This window comes from Bos indicus x Bos taurus, chromosome 26 (assembly GCF_003369695.1).
Source record: "Bos indicus x Bos taurus breed Angus x Brahman F1 hybrid chromosome 26, Bos_hybrid_MaternalHap_v2.0, whole genome shotgun sequence".
In the NCBI taxonomy this organism is placed as follows: domain Eukaryota; kingdom Metazoa; phylum Chordata; class Mammalia; order Artiodactyla; family Bovidae; genus Bos; species Bos indicus x Bos taurus.
Window position 1 is genome coordinate 49,086,050 of NC_040101.1, and position 21,396 is coordinate 49,107,445.

Sequence of the window (21,396 nt, forward strand, 5' to 3'; positions counted from 1 at the left end):
AAAATTGTAATGCAACTTTTAGAAATTCATAGAAAATTCAGGAAATAAATACTAACAACACTAGAAGGTTTGAATAACACAATTACCTCTTTTGAGCTAAAAATATATACTAAAAGCAATCAATAGAATCACCTGGATAAAATGTAATTGCTGTTCTTGTTTAGTCACCATGTCCAACTCTTTTCATATTCCATGGACTGTAGCCCACCAGGCTCCTCTGTCCATGGCATTTCCCAGGCAAGAAGACTAGAGTGGGTGCCTCCTTTTCCAGGGGATTTTCCCCACCCAAAGATTTAACCCACATCTCTTGCATTAGCAGGCATATTCTTTTCCACTGAGCTAGCAGGGAAGCAGGCATATATAATAGTCATACATATTTGACATGTGTGGCCTCTGAAAGTTAGTCTGTCAAATTTTAAATTCAGAAATCACAGAAATTATCTTTTGTGACCATAATGAAATTATTAAAATAAACAATTTTAAATTATAACTAAAAATATTCTCTATGTTTAGAATTAAGCTACATATTACTAAACTATTTTGAAGAAATAAAATAAAAATAAGAAATTATTTATGTTGAAAATAGTAAAATAAAATCAATTTGATGCAGCTAAAATTGTGTTTAGAGAGAATTGTTGGGTGTTGTTCAGTCATTGTTCCCTGTCCTTCACTATCTCCCAGAATTTGCTCAGATTCATGTCCATTGAGTTAGTGATGCCATCCAACCATCTCATCCTCAGTAACCGCTTTCTCCTCTTGCCCTCAGTTTTTCCCAGAATCAGGGTCTTTTCTACTGAGTCAACTCTTCACATCAGTTGGCCAAAGTATTAGAGCTTCAGCTTCAGCCTCAGTCCTTCCAATGAATATTCAGAGTTGATTTCCTTTAAGATTGACTGGTTTGATCTCCCTGTTGTCCAGTGTTATAATATTAATATATATTTGAAAAAAAGAGGTGTTTTTTTTTCTTTTTTTTCCATTTTTTTAATTTTATTTTTTAACTTTACAATATTGTATTGGTTTTGCCATATATCAAAATGAATCCGCCACAGGTATACATGTGTTCCCCATCCTGAACCCTCCTCCCTCCTCCCTCCCCATACCATCCCTCTGGGTCGTCCCAGTGCACCAGCCCCAAGCATCCAGTATCCTGCATCGAACCTGGACTGGCAATTCATGGCATGAAAAAAAGAGTTTTAAAAAATGCTTACATCTCAAAAAACAAGGGGAAAAAATTTAATGGAGGTCAAGGAAAATGGAAGAAAGAAAAAGTTAAAAAAAAAATTCCAATTCATTTTATAAAGCCAGCATAACCTTGCTGATTAAAAAAAAAAAAAAAAAACTAACAAGTACATTAGAGAAAAGGAAAATGTTAAATTGACATCTTCAAGGAAAATAAATATAAAATTTCTAAGTAAATATTAACAAACCAAATATAGCTATAACTTTTATATACATATACATACACACATATAGAGATATATAAGCCAATCAAATAGAATAAAATAGAAAAGCATGATTTTTGAGGAAAACTCCTAGAAAAATGTTAAGGTTAGACTTTGTACTATAATAGAAGTTGATCTATTTAACATTTTACTGGATGTTCTAGACAGCATGACAAGGCAAGTATAATAAAATTGTAATATTATTAAGAATGTGATAATAAATCTGATAAGTAATATAGAAATGATAAGAAATTTATATGAAATAAAATAACTAATAAGAAATATGTCATATTCAATTGATATGATTATGTATGCAGAAATCATATATATCATAAAGAAAACTGTTAATATCCATAAGTAGATTGAACAGGTTAGTGGGTGACAAGGTCAATAAACACAGAAATGTAGCTTTTTATCAGCTATATGGTCCCCATCAAAAATCTCACTCCTCATTCCTTCATCAGCTTAAACTCAAGATGCCCCACACATTTTCCTTTCATTTGATATGACCAAAGAGTATGACAAATGCATTTCTCAATTAACTTACAAAATTAGAAATATTAAAATCTTTAAAATGACTTTATAAAACACTTTTTTTTAATAAGTTCCAGTTTACTAAGAAAAGTTATGACCAACCTAGATAGCATATTGAAAAGTAGAGACATTACTTTGCCAACAAAGGTCCATCTAGTCAAGGCTATGGCTTTTCCAGTAGTCATGTATGGATGTGAGAGTTGGACTATAAAGAAAGCTCGGCACAGAAGAATTGATGCTTTTGAACTGTGGTGTTGGAGGAGACTCTTGAGAGTCCCTTGGACTGCAAGGAGATCCAACCAGTCCATTCTGAAGGAGATCAGCCCTGGGATTTCTTTGGAAGGAATGATGGTAAAGCTGAAACTCCAGTACTTTGGCCACCTCATGTGAAGAGTTGACTCATTGGAAAAGACTCTGATGCTGGGAGGGATTGGGGGGCAGGAGGAAAAGGGGACAACAGAGTATGAGAGGCTGGATGGCATCACCGACTCGATGGACATGAGTTTGAGTGAACTCCGAGAGTTGGTGACGGACAGGGAGGCCTGGCATGCTGCGATTCATGGGGTTGCAAAGAGTCAGATATGACTGAGCGACTGAAATGAACTGAACTGAAGAGATGTGACAGAATCTTAAAGAAAAATAAAGGACATCTGAACTGAAAAGGCAAAGGATAGGACAATGAAATGAACTCCCCAGGTCAGTAGATACCAAATATAATACTGGAGACCAGTGGGAAAATAACTTCAGAAAGAATGAAGAGACAGAGCCAAAGCAAAATCAACACCCAGTTGTGGATGTGACTGGTGATAGAAGTAAAGTCCGATACTGTAAAGAGCAATGTTGCATAGGAACTTGGAATGTTAGGCCCATGAATCAAGGCAAACTGGAAGCTGTCAAAGAGATATGACAAGAATGAACATTGACATTTTAGGAATCAGCAAATTAAAATGGACTGGAATGGGTGAATATAACTCAGATGACCATTATATCTACTACTGTGACCAACAATCCCTTAGAAGAAATGGAGTAGCCCTCACAGTAAACAAAAAGATCCCAAAATTCAGTACTTGGATGCAATCTAAAAAATGACAGAATGATCTCTGCTTGTTTCCACAGCAAACCATTCAGTATCACAGTAATCCAAGCCTATGTCCTGATGAGTAATACTGAAGAAGGGGAAGTTGAACAGTTCTACGGAGACCTGCAAAACGTTCTAGAACTAACACCCAAAAAGCATGTCCTTTTTACTATAGAGGACTGAAATGCAAAAGTAGGAAGTCAAGAAATACCTGGAGTAACAAGCAAATTTGGCATTGGAGTACAGAATGAAGCAGGGCATAGGCTACTAGAGTTTTGCCAAGAGAACACACTGGTTATAGCAAATACCCTCTTCCAACAACACAAGAAAAGACTTTACACACGGACATCACCAGATGGTCAATACTGAAATCAGATTGATTATATTCTATTTGGCCGTATATGGAGAAAATCTATACAGTTAGCAAAAACAAGGCTGGGAGCCGACTGTGGCTCAGATAATGAACTCCTTATTGCCAAATTTAGACTTAAATTGAAAAAAGTAGGGAAAACCACCAGAACATACAGATATGACCTACATCAAATCTCTTATGATTATACCATGGATGTGATAAGTAGATTCAAGGGATTAGATCTTATAGAATGTGTGAAGAATGATGGATGGAGGTTAATGACATTGTACAGGAGGCAGTGATCAAGACCATCCCTAAGAAAAATAAATGCAAAAAGGGAAAATAGTTGTCTGAGGAAGTCTTACAAATAGCTGTGAAAAGAAGAGAAGTGAAAGACAAAGGAGAAAAGGAAAGATATACCCATTTGAACACAGAGTTCCAAAGAATAGCAAGGAGAGATAAGAAAGACTCCCTTAGTGGTCAATGCAAAGAAATAGAGAAAAACAATAGAATGGAAAAGACTAGAAATCTATTCAAGAAAATCAGAGATACCAAGGGAACATTTCATGAAAAGAAGGGCACAGTAAAAGACAGAAATGGTACAGACCTAAGAGGGGCAGAAGATATTAAGAAGAGGTGGCAAGGATACACAGAAGAACTATATAGAAAAGATATTCATGACCCAGATACTCGTGATGGTGTGATCACTCACCTAGAGCCAGACATCCTGGAATGCGAAATCAGGTGGGCCTTAGAAAGCATCTCTATGAACAAAGCTAGTGGAGGTTATGGAATTCCAGTTGAGCTATTCCAAATCCTGAAAGATGATGCTGTGAAAGTGCTGCACTCAATATGCCAGCAAATTTGGAAAACTCAGCAGTGGCCACAGGACTGGAAAAGGTCAATTTTCATTCTAATCCCAAAGAAAAGCAATGCCAAAGAATGCCCAAATTACTGAACAATTGTACTCATCTGACACACTAGCAAGGTAATGCTCAAAATTCTCCAATGCAGGCTTCAACAGTATTTGAACCATGAATTTCCAGATGTTCAACCTCGATTTAGGAAAGGAATAGGAACCAGAGATCAAACTGCCAATATCCGTTGGATCATTGAAAAAGCAAGTGAGTTCCAGGAAAACATCTACTTCTGCTTTATCGACTATGCCAAAGTCTTTGAATGTGTGGATCACAACAAATTGTGGAAAATTCTTAAAAAGATGGTAATACCAGACCATCTGACCTGTCTCTTGAAAGAGACAGGTATATACAGATCAGGAAGTAACAGTTAAAACTGGACATGAAACAACAGACTGGTTCCAAATTGGGAAGGAGTATGTCAAGGCTGTATATTGTCACCCTGCTTATTTAAATTTTATGCAGAGTACATCATGAGAAATGTTGGACTGGATGAAGCACAAGCTGGAGTCAAGATTGCCAGGAGAATTATCAATAATCTCAGATATGCAGATGACACCACACTTATGGCAGAAAGTGAAGAAGAATTAAAGAGCCTATTGATGAAAGTGAAAGAGGAGAGTGAAAAAGTTGGCTTAAAGCTCAACATTCAGAAAACTAAAATCATAACATCTGTCCCATCACTTCATGGCAAACAGATGGGGAAACAGTGGAACCAGTGACAGACTTTATTTTGGAGGGCTTAGAATCACTGCAGATGGTGACTGCAGTCATGAAATTAAAAGACACTTGCTTCTTGGAAGAAAAGTTATGACCATCCTAGATAGCATATTAAAAAGCAGAGGTATTACTTTGCCAACAAAGGTCCATCTAGTTAAAGCTATGGTTTTTCCAGTAGTCATGTATGGATGTGAGAGTTGGACTATAAAGAAAACTGAGCACTGAAAAATTGATGCTTTTAAACTGTGGTGTTAGAGAAGACTCTTGAGAGTCTCTTGGACAGCAAGGAGATAATACCAGTTCATCCTAAAGGAAATCAGCCCTGAATATTCATTGGAAGGACTGATGCTAAAGCTGAAATCCAATACTTCCACCACTTGATGCGAAGAAGTGACTCATTTGAAAAGATCCTTATGCTGGGAAAGATTGAAGGTGGAAGGAGAAGGGGACGACAAAGGATGAGATGGCTGGATGTCATCACCAAGTCGATGGACATGAGTTTGAGGAAGCTCCAGGAGTTGGTGATGGATGGAAAAGCCTGGCGTTCTGCACTACATGGGGTAACAAAGAGTTGGACATGACTGAGCGACTGAACTGAACTGAACTGAAAAGGAATCTGAAAACCATCTTATGTTACCCAATAGTTGTTTGCAGCGTGTGATTTGGGGATGAGGTTACATGTGTGCTAGAAAAAGCAATGAAAGGGGAAAAGGTCATTATCTTTATGTACCTATTGTATTTTTTTTTTTTTAATTTCTGAAGATACTAGTCACCTAATATTTTATTCTTAGTCCCCTTGGTCCCTGGATCTGTTACGGAGTCCACACTTGCTCTGCTCAGTGCACAATAGGCCAATAAATTCAGGAGACATGATGCTGAAGCAAGGAAAACTACTTTAATCAGAATGCTGACTGACAGTGAAGATGGCAGACTAAAGTCTCAAAATTACCACTTGGTGCAGGTCTAGATGTCTGGTTCTTTTATGAATCAGAGATGAGGAAACAAGAAAAAGGCCGCTTAATTCTTGCAAATATCTCCTAGAATGTCAAGGCTCAGGCAAGGGAATATGTTAATTCTTTTCTTCCTGCAATCGACAGGTGGACAGGGTTATGAACAAAGGCATTGTAGGTTAAGACTCAGTCTGGGGTGGGGGGGGATGTGGAGCAGGGTAGCATGGTACCCTGAGGCACGCCATTACATATGCTTATGTATCTTATTACAAAAGCAGAAAAACAAGGGTTAAATGAAAAGACAGTTGCTCCTTGGAAGAAAACCTGTGACCAACCTATACAGCATATTCAAAAGCAGAGAAATTACTTTACCAACAAAAGTCTGTCTAGTCAAAGCTATGGTTTTTACAGTAGTCATGTGTGGATGAAAGAGGTGGACTGTAAAGAAAGCTCAGCAACAAAGAATTGATATTTTTGAACTGTGGTGTTGGAGAAGACTCTTGAGAGTCCTTTGGACTGCAAGGAGATCCAACCAGTCCATCACAAAGGAGATCATCCTGGGTGTTCATTGGAAGGACTGATGCTGAAGCTGAAACTACAATACTTTGGCCACCTGATGCGAAGAACTAACTCATTGGAAAAGACCCTGATTCTGGGAAAGATTGAAGGCAGGAGAAGCTGAAAACAGATGATGAGATGGTTGGATGGCATCACCGACTTGATGGACATGAGTTTGAGGAAGCTCTGGGAGTTGGTGATGGACAGGGAAGCCTATTGTGCTGCAGTCCATGGGGATACAAGAGTTGAACACGACTGAGTGACTGAACTGAACTGAAAGAAGAAGTGTTCAGCATGGAGTCAAAATTAACCCTGCCCGGTTACAGTTCAAGGTAAAATATCTTTTCCGGTCTGTAGAATTCCACTGACATGATATCTCCTATCTATGATATATCATACTTTCACTAAAAGGCATTGAGATTGAAGCTTGAGCTTTACAGAAAGTTTATTTTAATTCAATTTTAAGAAAAGTACTCTGTGGGAGACATATTACATATACAACCACTAGTATAAAAAACCTGTGGGAAAAAATGTCCATTTTCTCCCACCCAATTACAACAAAAATAAACTTTAAAACATTCTAACAATTTTATGTGTTTATCTATAGATCTGTCCATTTGCTTCATTAAAGTTTGCATTGCGAAAGATCATATATTTGAGTTTAAAAGACTTCTTCATTTAGAAAAGTAATAATACAGTTTGTACAGTGTGTCAGCCCCTTTTCTTACCAAAGTTATGAGTGGGCTACTAACTCATGATCAAGAAGTTTTACTTTAGTTTTCCATGTGAAGTTTACCATGTGAAGTTTACCTTTAACTTCACATAGCTTACCATGTGAAGAATGCCCATATCATTAATTATACATACTGATAGAATGTTATTTTGAGACGTTATTTTGAGACATGTTATTTCACATAATTGAAACCTAAATGGAAAGTGGCTAACTAAACACTTTTTTCAGGTTTTTTTTTTTGTTGTTGTTGTTGTTGTTAAATTGTGGTATTACATTGACAAGTCAACTGCTGGAAACCTTAAAAATATATTCACTAACCTGATATTCTGAGGAAACAATTCACTCAGCAGGGAGAAACAAAAATTTAGATTTGCTGAGCTATAAAAAGAGCAATGCTTGTAAAATTTTATTCCTTATAGATGTGTCTGTATATCACAAAGTCAGAGAGCAGCTTCTTCTTGATTTGCAGCTACAATATACTTGTATTTTATAAAAGATATTGGTTTCCAAATACACTTAGAACATATTCTTTCCATCTAGATAGATTTCTTTTCAATGGCACCAGTTGTAGTCAGCAAAATAAGACATGTTCTTCCACTGGCCTAAGAGAAAGCCATCATTCTGTTTCGGTGGCAAATGGCCAAGCAAATGGCTAAAGTCTTCTCACTTTAGCAGTACTTTCAGCCAGATTAACATAGAGCCATTCTTGCTTCCCATATAATAATCCTATTACCTCCAAACCCTAAGGGCATAGAAGACATGATCTAATCAGAACATATTATTCAAGTACAAAATAATAGATGTAGCCATCCTGCAGATAGTTACAATTAATTCTATAGAACTGTTTTGTTTTCAAATGACATGCATGCATTAGAACTGACTTATGAAATATAGCTTCTCTCATAGCTCAGTTGCTAAAGAATCCTCCTGCAATGCAGGAGACCCTGGTTTGATTCCTAGGTTAGGAAGATCTCCTGGAGAAGGGAAAGGCTACCCACTTCAGTATTCTGGCCTGAAGAATTCCATGGACTGTATAGTCCATGGAGTTGCAAAGAGTAGGACAAGACTGAGCAACTTTCACTTTCAAGCAAACATATGTTAATAATAGGGAAGCTCTTATATTTCTGAATACCCAATGAAAATAAAGATGTGCCTCAACTCAGCCAGTACTAAAGGCAGAAGTGTGGCTATCACTTTCCCTTTTCCTTTTATCTCCTCTCTAAAACCCTACTCTGCTTTTCTCTCCTTTCCTCACTCTGTAAGCCAGTTATCTCTGTTCCAATAATATGAACCCATATACTCTAGTAAACAATCTTGTGTATTTATTATAAGCTCTAAACCTCAACAGCCTTTGACTGTGTGGATCACAACAAACTGTGGAAAATTCTGAAAGAGATGGAGTACCAGACCAGCTGACCTACCTTTTGAGAAATCTGTATGAAGGTCAGGAAGTAACAGTTAGAACTGGACATGGAACAACAGATTGGTTCTAAACAGGAAAAGGAGTACATCAAGGCTGTATATTGTCTCCCTGCTTATTTAACTTATATGCAGAGTACATCATGAGAAATTCTGGGCTGGAAGAAGCACAAGCTGGAATTAAGATTGCTGGGAGAAATATTAATAACCTCAGATATGCAGATGACACCACCCTTATGGCAGAAAGTGAAGAAGAACTAAAGAGCCTCTTGATGAAAGTGAAAGGGGAGAGTGAAAAAGTTGGTCTGGTCCCATCACTTCACAGAAAATAGATAGAGAAACAGTGGAAACAGTGGCAGACTTTATATTTTTGGGCTCCAGAATCACTGCAGATGGTGACTGAAGCCATGAAATTAAAAGATACTTACTCCTTGGAAGGAAAGTTATGACCAACCTAGACAGCATATTAAAAAGAGAGACATTACTTTGCCAACAAAGGTCTGCTAGTCAAGGTTATGGTTTTTCCAGTAGTCATGTATGGATATGAGTTGGACTATAAAGAAATCTGAGCACCGAAGAATTGATGCTTTTGAATTATGGTGTTAGAGAAGACACTTGAGAGTCCCTTGGACTGAAAGGAGATCCAACTAGTCCATCCTAAAAGAAATCAGTCCTGAATATTCATTGGAAGGACTGATGTTGAACCTGAAACTCCAATACTTTGGTCACCTGATGTGAAGAGCTAAGTTATTTGAAAAGAGTCTGATGCTGGGAAAGATTGAAGGCAAGAGGAGAAGGGAATGACAGAGGATGACAAGGTTGAATGGCATCACTGACTCAATGGACATGAGTTTGAGTAAACTCTGGGAGCTGGTGATGGACAGGGAGGCCTGCTGTGCTGCAGTCCATGGGGTTGCAAAGTGTCATACACGACTGAGCAACTGAACTGAACTAAACTGACACCTCAACTGGACCAATCAGTCCATTTTCCAGACTGGGAAATTAGACTCAGAAAGACAGGCAATTTTAGGGGATGGTGGCTGAATCTGTTACATGCACAACTGAAATGTCTCCAAGTGAAAATATACTCATTCAAAAGATGCTTTTGATCCTCATCTTACATGATGTACTTCTCTGAAATAATGCTTTAAAAATTGACTCATGAACCCACATTAAGATTTTCAAATAAAGAAGAAGCAAGATGTATTTGTAAATGTCCTAATATTTAATGTACTTTTACTTCTCAACCCTATAAAGAGGCCCAAAGCCACTGAAGTCACACTGTAAAATAACAAACACAAATTTTACAATGCATGTGCTTTTAACTATTCCTTCAGTCAGTTCAGTAGCTCCGTCACATCTAACTCTTTGCAACCCCATGGACTGCAGCACTCCAGGCTTCACTGTCCTTCACCATCTCCCAGAGCTTGCTCAAACTCATGTCCATTGAGTCAGTGATGCCATCCAATCATCTTGCCCTCTGTCATCCCCTTCTACCCTGTCTTCAATATTTCCCAGCATCAGGGTCTTTTCTATTGAGTAGGCTTTTCACATCAGGTGGCCAAAGTATTGGAGCTTCAGCTTCAGCATCAGTCCATCTAATGAATACTCAAGATTGATGTACTTTAGGATTGACTGATTTGATCCCCTTACCATCCAAGGAACTCTCAAGAACCTTCTTCAACACCACAGTTCAAAAGCATCAATTCTTTGGCATTCAGCCTTCTTTATGGTCCAACTGTCACATTGATACATATCTACTGGAAAAGCCACAACTTTGACTTATAGTCAAACTTTATAGGAACTTTATAGGCAAAGTAGTATCTCTTAAAAAATGTTCCTCTTAACATTAAGACCTGGGCCTGGCCTTCAGCATGATCAACCCTCTGAGATTTGGGACCCTCTGCATGCTCGGTCACTAAGTCATGTCCAACTTTTTGTGACCCCTTGGACTATAGACCACCTGGTTCCTCTGTCCATGAGATTCACCCAGGTAAGTATACTGGAGTGGGTTGCTATTTCCTTCTCCAGGGGATCGTCCTGACTCAGGGATTGAACCCAAGTGTGTCTTTTGTGTCTTCTGTATTAGTAGGCAGATTGTCTACCACCAATCCACCTAGGAAGCCCTGAGATCTGTGGGAGATGATTAAATCAAAGTTTCTGACTTGTCTAATTAAATATGTCTCACTGATACTAAGATATAATAAGCAAGAGATCATGAGTCAGTATCCAAATTGTACTACCATTAAGGGTAAAATAATCACAAACATCTACTCAGCTTGTGGTTCCATCCCTAAGTTATGTTCAACTTTATGTGATCCCCTGAACTGCAGCATGCCAGGCTTCCTTGTCCTTCACTGTCTGCCTGACTTTGCTCAAACTCATGTCCATTCAGTTAGTGATGCTGTCCAACCATCTCATTCTGTCACCCCTTTCTCTCTTGCCCTTAATCATTCCCAGCATCAGGGTCTTTCCCAATGAGTTGGCTCTTAGCATCAGGTGACCAAAATATTGGAACTTTAATTTAGCACAAATCCTTCCAATGAATATTCAGGGTTGATTTCCTTTAGGATTGACTGGTTTGGTCTCCTTGGCATCCAAGGGACTCTCAAGCATCTCCTCCAGCACCACAGTTCAAAAGCATCAATTCTTCAGCTCTCAGCCATCTTTAATGGTCCAACTCTCACATCCATAGATGACTACTGGAAAAACCATAGCTTTGACTATACAGACCTTTGCTGGTAAAGTGATGTCTCTGCTTTTTAATACACTGTCTAGGTGATCATAGCTTTTCTTCCAAGGAGCAAACATCATTTAATTTCATGGCTGCAATCACAGTTCCCATTGATTCTGGAGACCAAGAAAATGAAATCTGACATTGTTTCCACTTTTCCCCCCTGAAATGATAGGACTGGGTGCTATGATCTTTGTTTTTTAAATGTTTAGTTTTAAGCCAGCTTTTTCTCTCTCTTGTTTCACATTCATCATGAGGCTTTTTAGTTCCTCTTCACTTTCTGCCATTAAAGTAGTATCATCTGCATACCTGAGGTTGTTAATATTTCTCCCAGCAATCTTGATTCAGCTTGTGTGTCATCCAGCCCAGCATTTCATATGATGTACTCTGCATATAAGTTAAATAAATATGGTAATAATATACAGCCTTGACATATTCCTTTCCAAATTTTGAATCAATACATTGTTCCATGTCTAGGTCTAAGCAGTGATTTTGGAGCCCACAGTATTTCTTAAAATTCTAACCTTTGGAGTTTGGGAATGTAAAGAAAATATTCACCTGTATATGAGGTTTTCTTTGAGAAACCATAAAGCATACACCCCCCCCCACCCCCACACACACAGAAAACATCAAAGAAAAAGTCATGCTGTTATGTTTAGGTTTTGGGAATTCAGCATCCTCAGGTTTCAAATGTATAATGAGTCAAAAATAGTTTTCCAATAAATGTAAGACCTAAGAAATTTATTGTGTTAAGCTTATTTTTCTAAGTCAAGTAAAGTAGGTGAATCACTCTGATAGAGACAAGAGAAAATAAGCCATTAAAAATAAGCCCATTTTTAATCTAGCAATCTTATTGAAGCACCATTAAGAAAAGATACACATCTCTTAGCTAGCTGAGTAGGGCATCACAAGTGAGAGAATTTTGTGTGTACATCTTGCTTTTCAGAAGATTTCTTTGTTATTCACATCAAATTTGACAACCTCTATGAGAACATGTCAAACAATAGGTTCCCAGAAGCAATCAAGAAAAGTATTGTATACACATGTCTTGTAAGTCCTTAAATCCTGAGATAAATTTCTCTTCCTGAACAAAGATAAAATAATAGTTGTATGAGCAGTAAATGCCGCACAATTTATGCCATTTTCCCACAACACTCCCCTAATTAGCTTCATTTTTTAGGTGCATGGTGCTTAATTATTATTTTATTATTTTAGTTTAATTATATCATGTGGTGGTGAAAGGGAAACTTAAATAGGCTGTTGTAATGTGTTTAAGTTAATCACTAACAATTTCTCATACACAGATGGTTTTTAAATTTTTATTATAATTTTAAAATTATAATATTTCTCATGATTATATTAATCTTCAATACAAACATAAATGTATTTACAAAGGCTTGTCTACATACCTGTACACTGACATTTACTTGACTGTGTTATCAAACTAAGGTGAAATCTTATGCTTCCTTTCAATTTAATATTTGTATTTAACAGTGTAGGTTGACCTTGAAGAACCTTTGTTTTAGCATCTATAAGAAATATTGAATCACCTTTTACAATATTTTAGTTTTTCTACTTTGAACAGTGAAAGTACTTTATACCACAGCTTTGTCAATAGATCTTTAAATACATTTTAAAAAGGATTGTTTTTATAACATTTAATAACTAGGTTTTTTGCTACTTATTATTTATTTATTTATTTTTACTATAAACTTTCAGCACTAATGCTACTTCTGAGTGAAAATTTTCAAGGAAATAGGCATGTTGTCTCTGGACCATAGCTTATAGTGCTGAGAAAAAAAGAAAAGTGTATGTGTTTACACACACTCACGCATACATACATATGCACACAAGCATGCTCCTATCAACTGCAAAGCTAATTTCATTTAATAAGAGCAAAATGTATGCAAAGATTTTTTAGAAGGGTCTAGTGCTTTATAGAGAAACTCTATAAGACCTAATATAGCTACTCAAATGCATTCAAACTGGCCATATAGTCTTTTCTTAAACAATTAGGTATTTAATTATGTGTTCACATTCAAATTTGAAGAAAAATCACATATAAGCTGACATACATTTCCTTCTTACTTTAAATAACTGAAGTATCTGATAGCACTGGGCCTTGTCCCTTAATTTTAGTCACCATAATACCATAGTTCTCACTAATCTCTATTTTTTCCCCTATACTGAGGCCAAATATTGGTTGAATTGTTAGATGTGATATTTACTGAAGTTGGTTATATTGCAATTTACTAAGCTTGTTGTACATTTGATATTTGTAGTAAATAATTGAAAAAAACTATTTATTTTTCCATTTCTCTATTACAAATATAGAAATGAAATAGAGATATATTCATAAAAAATTAGGAGAACATGTGTCAGTCCTAAAATGGCTGTGTCAGAGGAATTCTCTGGATTACTGCACTCATGGTACAGGTATAAGTACTGTAGGGGTTAGTACAACAGCCCTTTCCTAGGGCAATACAAAGGAAAAAGATGACACCCCCTGCCCTTATGGATCTTACAATATTTAAGAAAGATATGACCTAAATGTATTAAATTCCATTGGAAATACAAACATTGGGTAAACAGGAAAAGAGAAAAGTCAAAATTCGCTAAATAATTGTGAAGAGCAGACATTTTTGGCTGCCCTAAGGTAGTTTTTGAGTTCAACTCAACTCATAGACAAAATATTATAAACGTTTTCAAGGTTTCTTTTTTCTACAACCTCTTGAAGAAAATCACTTACTGACACCAAAGAAAAGTAATACTGGTAATGATGATTTTATTACACTGGCAACTTCTGTGGAAGAAAGTAAGTTAGTGAACATTTTTAAAAACATGCTAGTAAAATGTTGACTTCTGTTACAAGGCATGAGATTTTTAACTTATCCTTCTCTCTGGGGAAGAGAAATTCCAAATTTTATCATCTAAACATGTTTTGATTGAAAATAAGATTCTGTCAGAATATTATAAATTATTATCAAAGATATTTCAAAAAATCCCAAGTAGACCAAGATATTATTGTGACGACTCAGTTATACTTTTTGCTAATTATTTCTGAATGCTATATGATCAAGCAAGAAAGTTTCATGAAAGTGTAAGGATACTATTTTGGAGAAAGCATTTATGTATTCAGGCAACATATAACATGCTGTACATTCTATTAGAATTGTTCAGTCATCAAAACTATGTCATGGTAAAGAAACAGATTTTTCACTTTCTAACAAAAAATTATAATCTAAAAGGAATATGGAGAACGTATTCCTCCTCTACAGTAAAAAAACAAACAGATTTTTAAAAAGAAAGCTGTGGTAATTATCATTCAGTTTTTAAGTGTTGTTTGGTTTACGGCAAAAAAAAAAAAAAAAATCAAAAAGGAACATTAGGTCTCTTTCCCCAAAGGCTGTCAATTCTAAAACTTAGCACTCTATGTTATTGAAACAATTTTAAAAGAAGTAATTACAGCAGTAATTGTGTTTTTCTGAATAAACTTCATGGCAAATGATGCATGAATCAATACATGATGAAACCTGTGCTCCATTTATCTCTTTGCATGATCCACAATAAATTCAAATGCATAATTATGTTATCCAAGCCTGTCAAGAGAATAGAATATCTAGGGCTTATTGCCTTAGAGAAAGATGAGGGAAAATGGAACAAATACAGCTCAGTATGGCAAGGTGCTGATCTTGAGATGGAATTTGAAATAGAAGAAATGGTCCTAGGGAAAAAGGTTTCTTCAGAGAGAACTAATGGGCTTATACATAGAAAACATATTCAGGTCTTCCTAAATATGCAATTTTTCTGTTGAGATTTGCAGTTGGTTTCTTTCAAATGTATTGTATTGAAGACATTGTTGCATTGTCTGTGCTTAGGAGGCAGGAGAGTAGCTAAAAAATGCATCTTACCTGTTGGAAATGAGTCATAAAGCCTTGCTGAAGGAAATAGAATATAGGCTGACACTTGAAGGAAGAGTTTAAAGTTATTTAGGTGATATAAAGGGTGCAAGCATTCAGAAAAAAGCAAGAAATATAGTTAATAAGTGGCCATACTACATATACTTAGTCATCAAGCCAGAAAATGAGATCTTTAGGTCCAGCTACTACCAAGCAGTCCTAAATCACAAAAGAAGCTCATCTTGTTTTTGTTTTTACTGTTGGAACATAAATTCTGGGCTTTAAATCATTTCTCTATCAAGCATACTGCATGAAACAGAGTGGGTGACCAATAAATATTTATTAAGTACTGTAGAAATGAATAAATGGATGCCAAGTGCTGCTCAGTTGTTGTGTATATTCACATCATTACCTGCATTGTCTAATGTAATCAATTCCTAACTATTTACTGTCTCTAGTCTCATTTCTCTCTCCTAAATTACAAATGTGGGTATTTTATTGTTCTATTTATAACCCCTCCATGATTAAGATTCAATTACTTCAAAATATGCCAGGACAATGTAACTTTAAATAACTATTTTGAAAAGCAATTTGCAGGTTCGATGCACGATGCTGGATGCTTGGGGCTGGTGCACTGGGACGGCCCAGAGGGATGGTATGGGGAGGGAGGAGGGAGGAGGGTTCGGGATGGGGAACACATGTATACCTGTGGTGGATTCATTTTGATATTTGGCAAAACTAATACAATTATGTAAAGTTTAAAAATAAAATAAAATTGGAAGAATAAAAAAAAAAAAAAAAAAAAGAAAAGCAATTTGGCTTTAAAGAGTGAAAAATTTGTTTCCAATAATTCCATGTCTCGAAATCTGTGCTAAGAATACCATTAGAACAATACATATATGTGTGAATGTAGCCTAAGTCACCCAGTCATGACCGAATCTTTGTGTGCCTGTGGACTGGAGCCCTCTAGGCTCCTTTGTCCATTAAATTCTCCAGGCAAGAATACTGGAGTGGATATTCCCAATCCAGGGTTCAAACCCACGTCTCTTATGTCCCCTGCGTTGGCAGGTGGGTTCTTTACCACTGCTGCTGCTGCTGCTAAGTCACTTCAGTCGTGTCTGACTCTGTGTGACCCCATAGACAGCAGCCTATCAGGCTCCCAAGTCCCTGGGATTCTCCAGGCAAGAACGCTGAAGTGGGTTGCCATTTCCTCCTCCAATGCATGAAAGTGAAAAGTGAAAGTGAAGTTGCTCAGTCGTGTCCAACTCTTCGCGACCCCACGGACTGTAGCCCACCAGGCTCCTCCATCCATGGGATTTTCCAGGCAAGAGCACTGGAGTGAGCACACCATATACATTTTCTGTTGTTGCTATTCCGTCACCAAGTCGTGTCTGACTCTCTGCGACCCCATGAACTGAAGTACATCAGGCTTCCCGGTCCTTCACTCTCCCTGAGTTTGCTCAAACTTATGTCCATTGAATCAGTGATACCATCCAACCATCTTATCCTCTGTTGCCCTCTTCTCCTCAATCTTCCCCAGCATCAGGGTCCTTTACAATAAATCGGCTTTTTGCATCAGGTGGCCAAAGTATTGGAGCTTAACTTCACCATCAGTCCTTCCAATGAATACTCAGGGTTGATATTCTTTAGGATTGACTGGTTTGGTCTCCTTACTGTCCAAGGGACTCTCAAGAGTCTTCTCCATACCACAGTTCTAAAGCATCAATTCTTAGGCTAGGCTCTATATTATCACCCTGTTTATATTTAACTTATATGCAGAGTAAATCATGTAAAATGCCAGGTTAGATGAAGCACAAACTGGGATCAAGATTGAAGGGAGAAATATCAACAACCTCAATGTGCAGATAACACTACCTTTATGGCAGAAAGCAAAGAAGAATGAAAGAGCCTTTTGATGAAGGTGAAAGAGAAGAGTGGGGGGAAAAAAAAGGCTTAAAACTCAACATTCAAAAAAGGAAGATCATGGCATCAGGTCTCATCACTTCATGGCAAATAGATGGGGAAACAATGTAAGCAGCGACAGTCTTTATTTTCTTGGGCTCCAAAACCACTGCAGATAGTGATTGCAGCCACAGAACAAAAGGATGCTAACTCCTTGGAAGAAAAGCTATGACCAACATAGACAGCATATTAAAAAGCAGAGACATTACTTTGCCAACAAAGGTCCACCTAGTCAAAGCTATGTTTTTTTCCAGTAGTCATGTATGAATGTGAGAGTTGAACTATAAAAAATCTGAGTGCGGAAGAATTGACAATTTTGAACTGTGGTGTTGGAGAAGACTTTTGAGTGTCCCTTGGACTGCAAGGAGACACAACCAGTCCATCCTGAAGGAAAATAGTCCTGAATATTCATTGGAAGGACTGAGGCTGAAGCTGAAACTCCAATACTTTGGCCACCTAATGTGAAGAAATGACTCACTAGAAAAGACCCTGATGCTGGGAAAGATTGAAGGCAGAAGGAGGAGATGACAGAGGCTGAGATGCTTAGATAGCATCACCAACTCGATGGACATGAATTTGAGCAAGCTCCGAGAGTTGGTGATGGACAGGGAGGCCTGGTGTGCTGAAGTCCATGGGGACACAAAGAGTTGGACACCACTGAATTACTGAACTGAACTGATGTATGGCTGTGAGAATTGGACCATAAAGAAGGCTGAATGCTAAAGAATTAATGCTTTTGAACTGTGGTTTTGGCGAAAACTCTTGAGAGTTCCTTGGACTGCAAGGAGATCAAACCAGTCAATCCTAAAGGAAATCAATCCTGAATAGTCATTGAAAGGACTGATGCTAAAGCTGAAGCTCCAATACTTTGGCCACTTGATGTGAAGAACTGACTCATTAGAAAAGACCCTGATACTGGGTAAGACTGAAAGCAGGAGAAGAAGGGGATGACAGAGGATGAGATGGTTGGATGGCATCACCGACTCAACTGACATGAGTTTGAGCAAGCTCTGGGAGATGGTAAAGAACAGTGAAGCCTGGTGTGCTGCAGTCCATGGGGTTGCAAAGAGCTGGACAAGACTGAGCTATTAAACAACAACTCACATTCATACATGACTGCAGGAAAAGCCATAGCTTTGACTATATGGACATTTGTTGGTAAAGTGATATCTCTGCTTTTCAATACACTTTGTCATAAGTTTGTCATAGCTTTAAGATTAGCTGGTTTGATCTTCTTGCAGTCCAAGTGACTCTCAAGGGTCTTCTCCAGCACCACAGTTCAAAACCATCTGTTCTTCGACATTGAGCCTTCTTTATGGTCCAACTCTCACATTCATACATGACTACTAGAGAAACCATAGCTTTGACTAGACAGACCTTTGGACCATGACCCATGTGGCAGAGCAGCTCTTGTGATTTCCCTTACCCTACTGCTCTCCACCCAGGTGCCCTTTCTCAATAAAATCTCTTATTTTATCAGCATATGTGTCTCCTTGGACAATTCATTTCTGAGTTAGACAAGAGCCCAGTTCAGGGCCTGGAAGGGGTCCCCCTTCCTGCAACATCATAATCTAGTTTTATGATAAATCTTTTGTTCAGGAAGTACAAATGTGACCTTTTTTCCTGATTATTTTACACCAAATTTATGTCCTTTTCATGTCTTTATGAATTTCAGAGTTTCTCAATTAAACAACAAAAAGTCTGTCAAGCTGTCATTGGAATTGCATTAAATGTATATATTAAATTGGGAGAATTGGAAACTTAAGCTTTGAAAACAAGAATATGCGTACCATCACATACCAATGACAAGACCATAGTATATCTGTCCATTTTAGTATAGAGGTTGTTTTCTCCCCTTAATTGTTGAATATTTTGGTATTACTTTAAATATAATTGTTAGTTTTTCATTTCATATTTATTTTTTTGTTGCTGGTATATAAAAGTAAAATAGGTTCTTGTATATGGACCTTGTACCTTGGGAGCATGTTGGACTCATTACCAGCTGTAGTACTTATTAATACTTAGGTTAGTCTATATAAATAAGCATGTCATTTCTGGATATGTAAATTTTAATTTTCTTTCAAATCTTTTGGCTCTGTTTATTTTGCTGCACTGGTAAGTTCCTTCTCTCATATGTGGTGAATAAATTGGACAGAAAAACATCCTCTTTATTTTTAACCTTATTTTTATTAGAAAGCATTAATTGTTTTACTTTTATGTGATTTATTTCAGGATCTTATGTTAGAAGCTCTTTATCACACTAAGGAAGTTTTGTTGAATTCCTAGCTTTCTGAGAAATTTTATCATGAAAGTGTATTGAATTCAGCCAAATGCTTTTGTTGCAACAATTAAAGCCTTTGTCTTAAAATGTAAATGCTTCGGGTCCCCTAAAGCCTGTATCCATTTTTGCCATCCTTTCAACATTTTCTCAGAAGATATTATTCCAAGTTTCTATCACCATCTCAGTATGTATATTCTGGAGCCATTTCAGTTTATCAATTTTTTTTTTTGTCTTAAGATTTTTTTTTTATTTCCTCTTGAATATCTTCATTGACTCTAGTTATTTAATAGCATGCTTTTTACTTTCTGTGTTTGTGTTTCTCCAGTTTTCTTACTGTATTTGATTCTATCTCAGAATTGATCCATAGTTATAGTGGCTTGGTACTATGTTAACCTGGATAACATGGAATTATGTTTCTCAGAATCCCCTTTCCTGTGTCATATGAGGTTTGATTTATCAAAAAGAAAATTTGCTCAAGATTTATATAGGATACTTTAAGCAACAACCACTATTTTAAAGTCATAATGTTATAAACAGAATGCCCAGTCAGGAGCAGCAAGGTGTTCTCCCCCATTTTGTTTCTAGATCTTTTCTCACCTGTTGATCTTGCTGGCCAAAACTGATCCCTGGGCAACATCAAATGCAAAGGCAATATGCTTCATAAACTTTCCCATCAGCTTTTTTCCATAGTCACCCTCTGATAGGTGGATGTACCTGGTTTTACAAAGTTTGCTTAGTGATTTCTAATCAACTTGCAGTCTCAACTTTTATTTACACAATTGTGTGAGATCTTATTCCTCTAATAAATTTTTATTCCATAATACCTTTAGTCATTCTCTTTGGTCAAACTCTAACTGATTTAATAATTGATATCTGGGAATGGAATGCTGTTATACTAAAAATATGAACTATATGGCATTGGCTTTGGAGTCAGATGACTGAACTATTTCCAAACTGCATTGGACTGTGATATGAACAAGAAATGAAACTTTGTGGCATGAAGACACTGATATTTTGGGCTATTTTTCATAGGAATGAAACTGTACTGGTTAATACATCTCTGCCATCAAATCTTTCCTCACCACCCAGTCTGAATTAGCACCAGTCTGAAGTAGCATCCTTACTTTATCACTTCATTTTAACTTTTATATAGCATGTGTGTAATATTCATCTTTTAAAAAATTATTCATTACTATTATTAGAGCTAGAATGTAAATTCTGTGACAGCAGAGGTCTTTATCCTGCTTTTTTTATAACAATAAATATTTATTGAATTTATTAATGATGGAGTAAATGAATGAACAAAATGAGAGAATTAAAACATAACAGTGAACAGGTATGTGAAATGCTTGTTCAATGTTTTGGTGTTTTCCTCTTAGTATCTAAGAATTCTTGCTATCTATTATTCTATCCATGTAAAGAAATCACTAAAAACAATTAAAGAATCTTTTTTATATCCCCTTGTTCATACATTATCTTAGTTAGCTGGTTTAAGAAAGATTCACTGATGCAAATATGCTCAAGTTCATCTCAAATCTAACTCAGAAAATTTTACTTCAAAGTGATTTTTTTAAAGGAAAATTATCTCCTAAAATAGATATGTGAGATTATACCTATGAGACTAGTCTAAAGTAAAGCATTAGGAAATTAGTGTTTGAGTTTATATTTCTTGAGGAATAGCTGAGAGGCATTAATTTTCTACTTGTACAAAACTGCACATTGCAAATTCACAAGGCAAGAAATTTTTATGTCCTGCTAGTATTAGAGATAATCAGTAGTATACCTGGGACTGAGATGCAAGGCAGATCATTGAAATG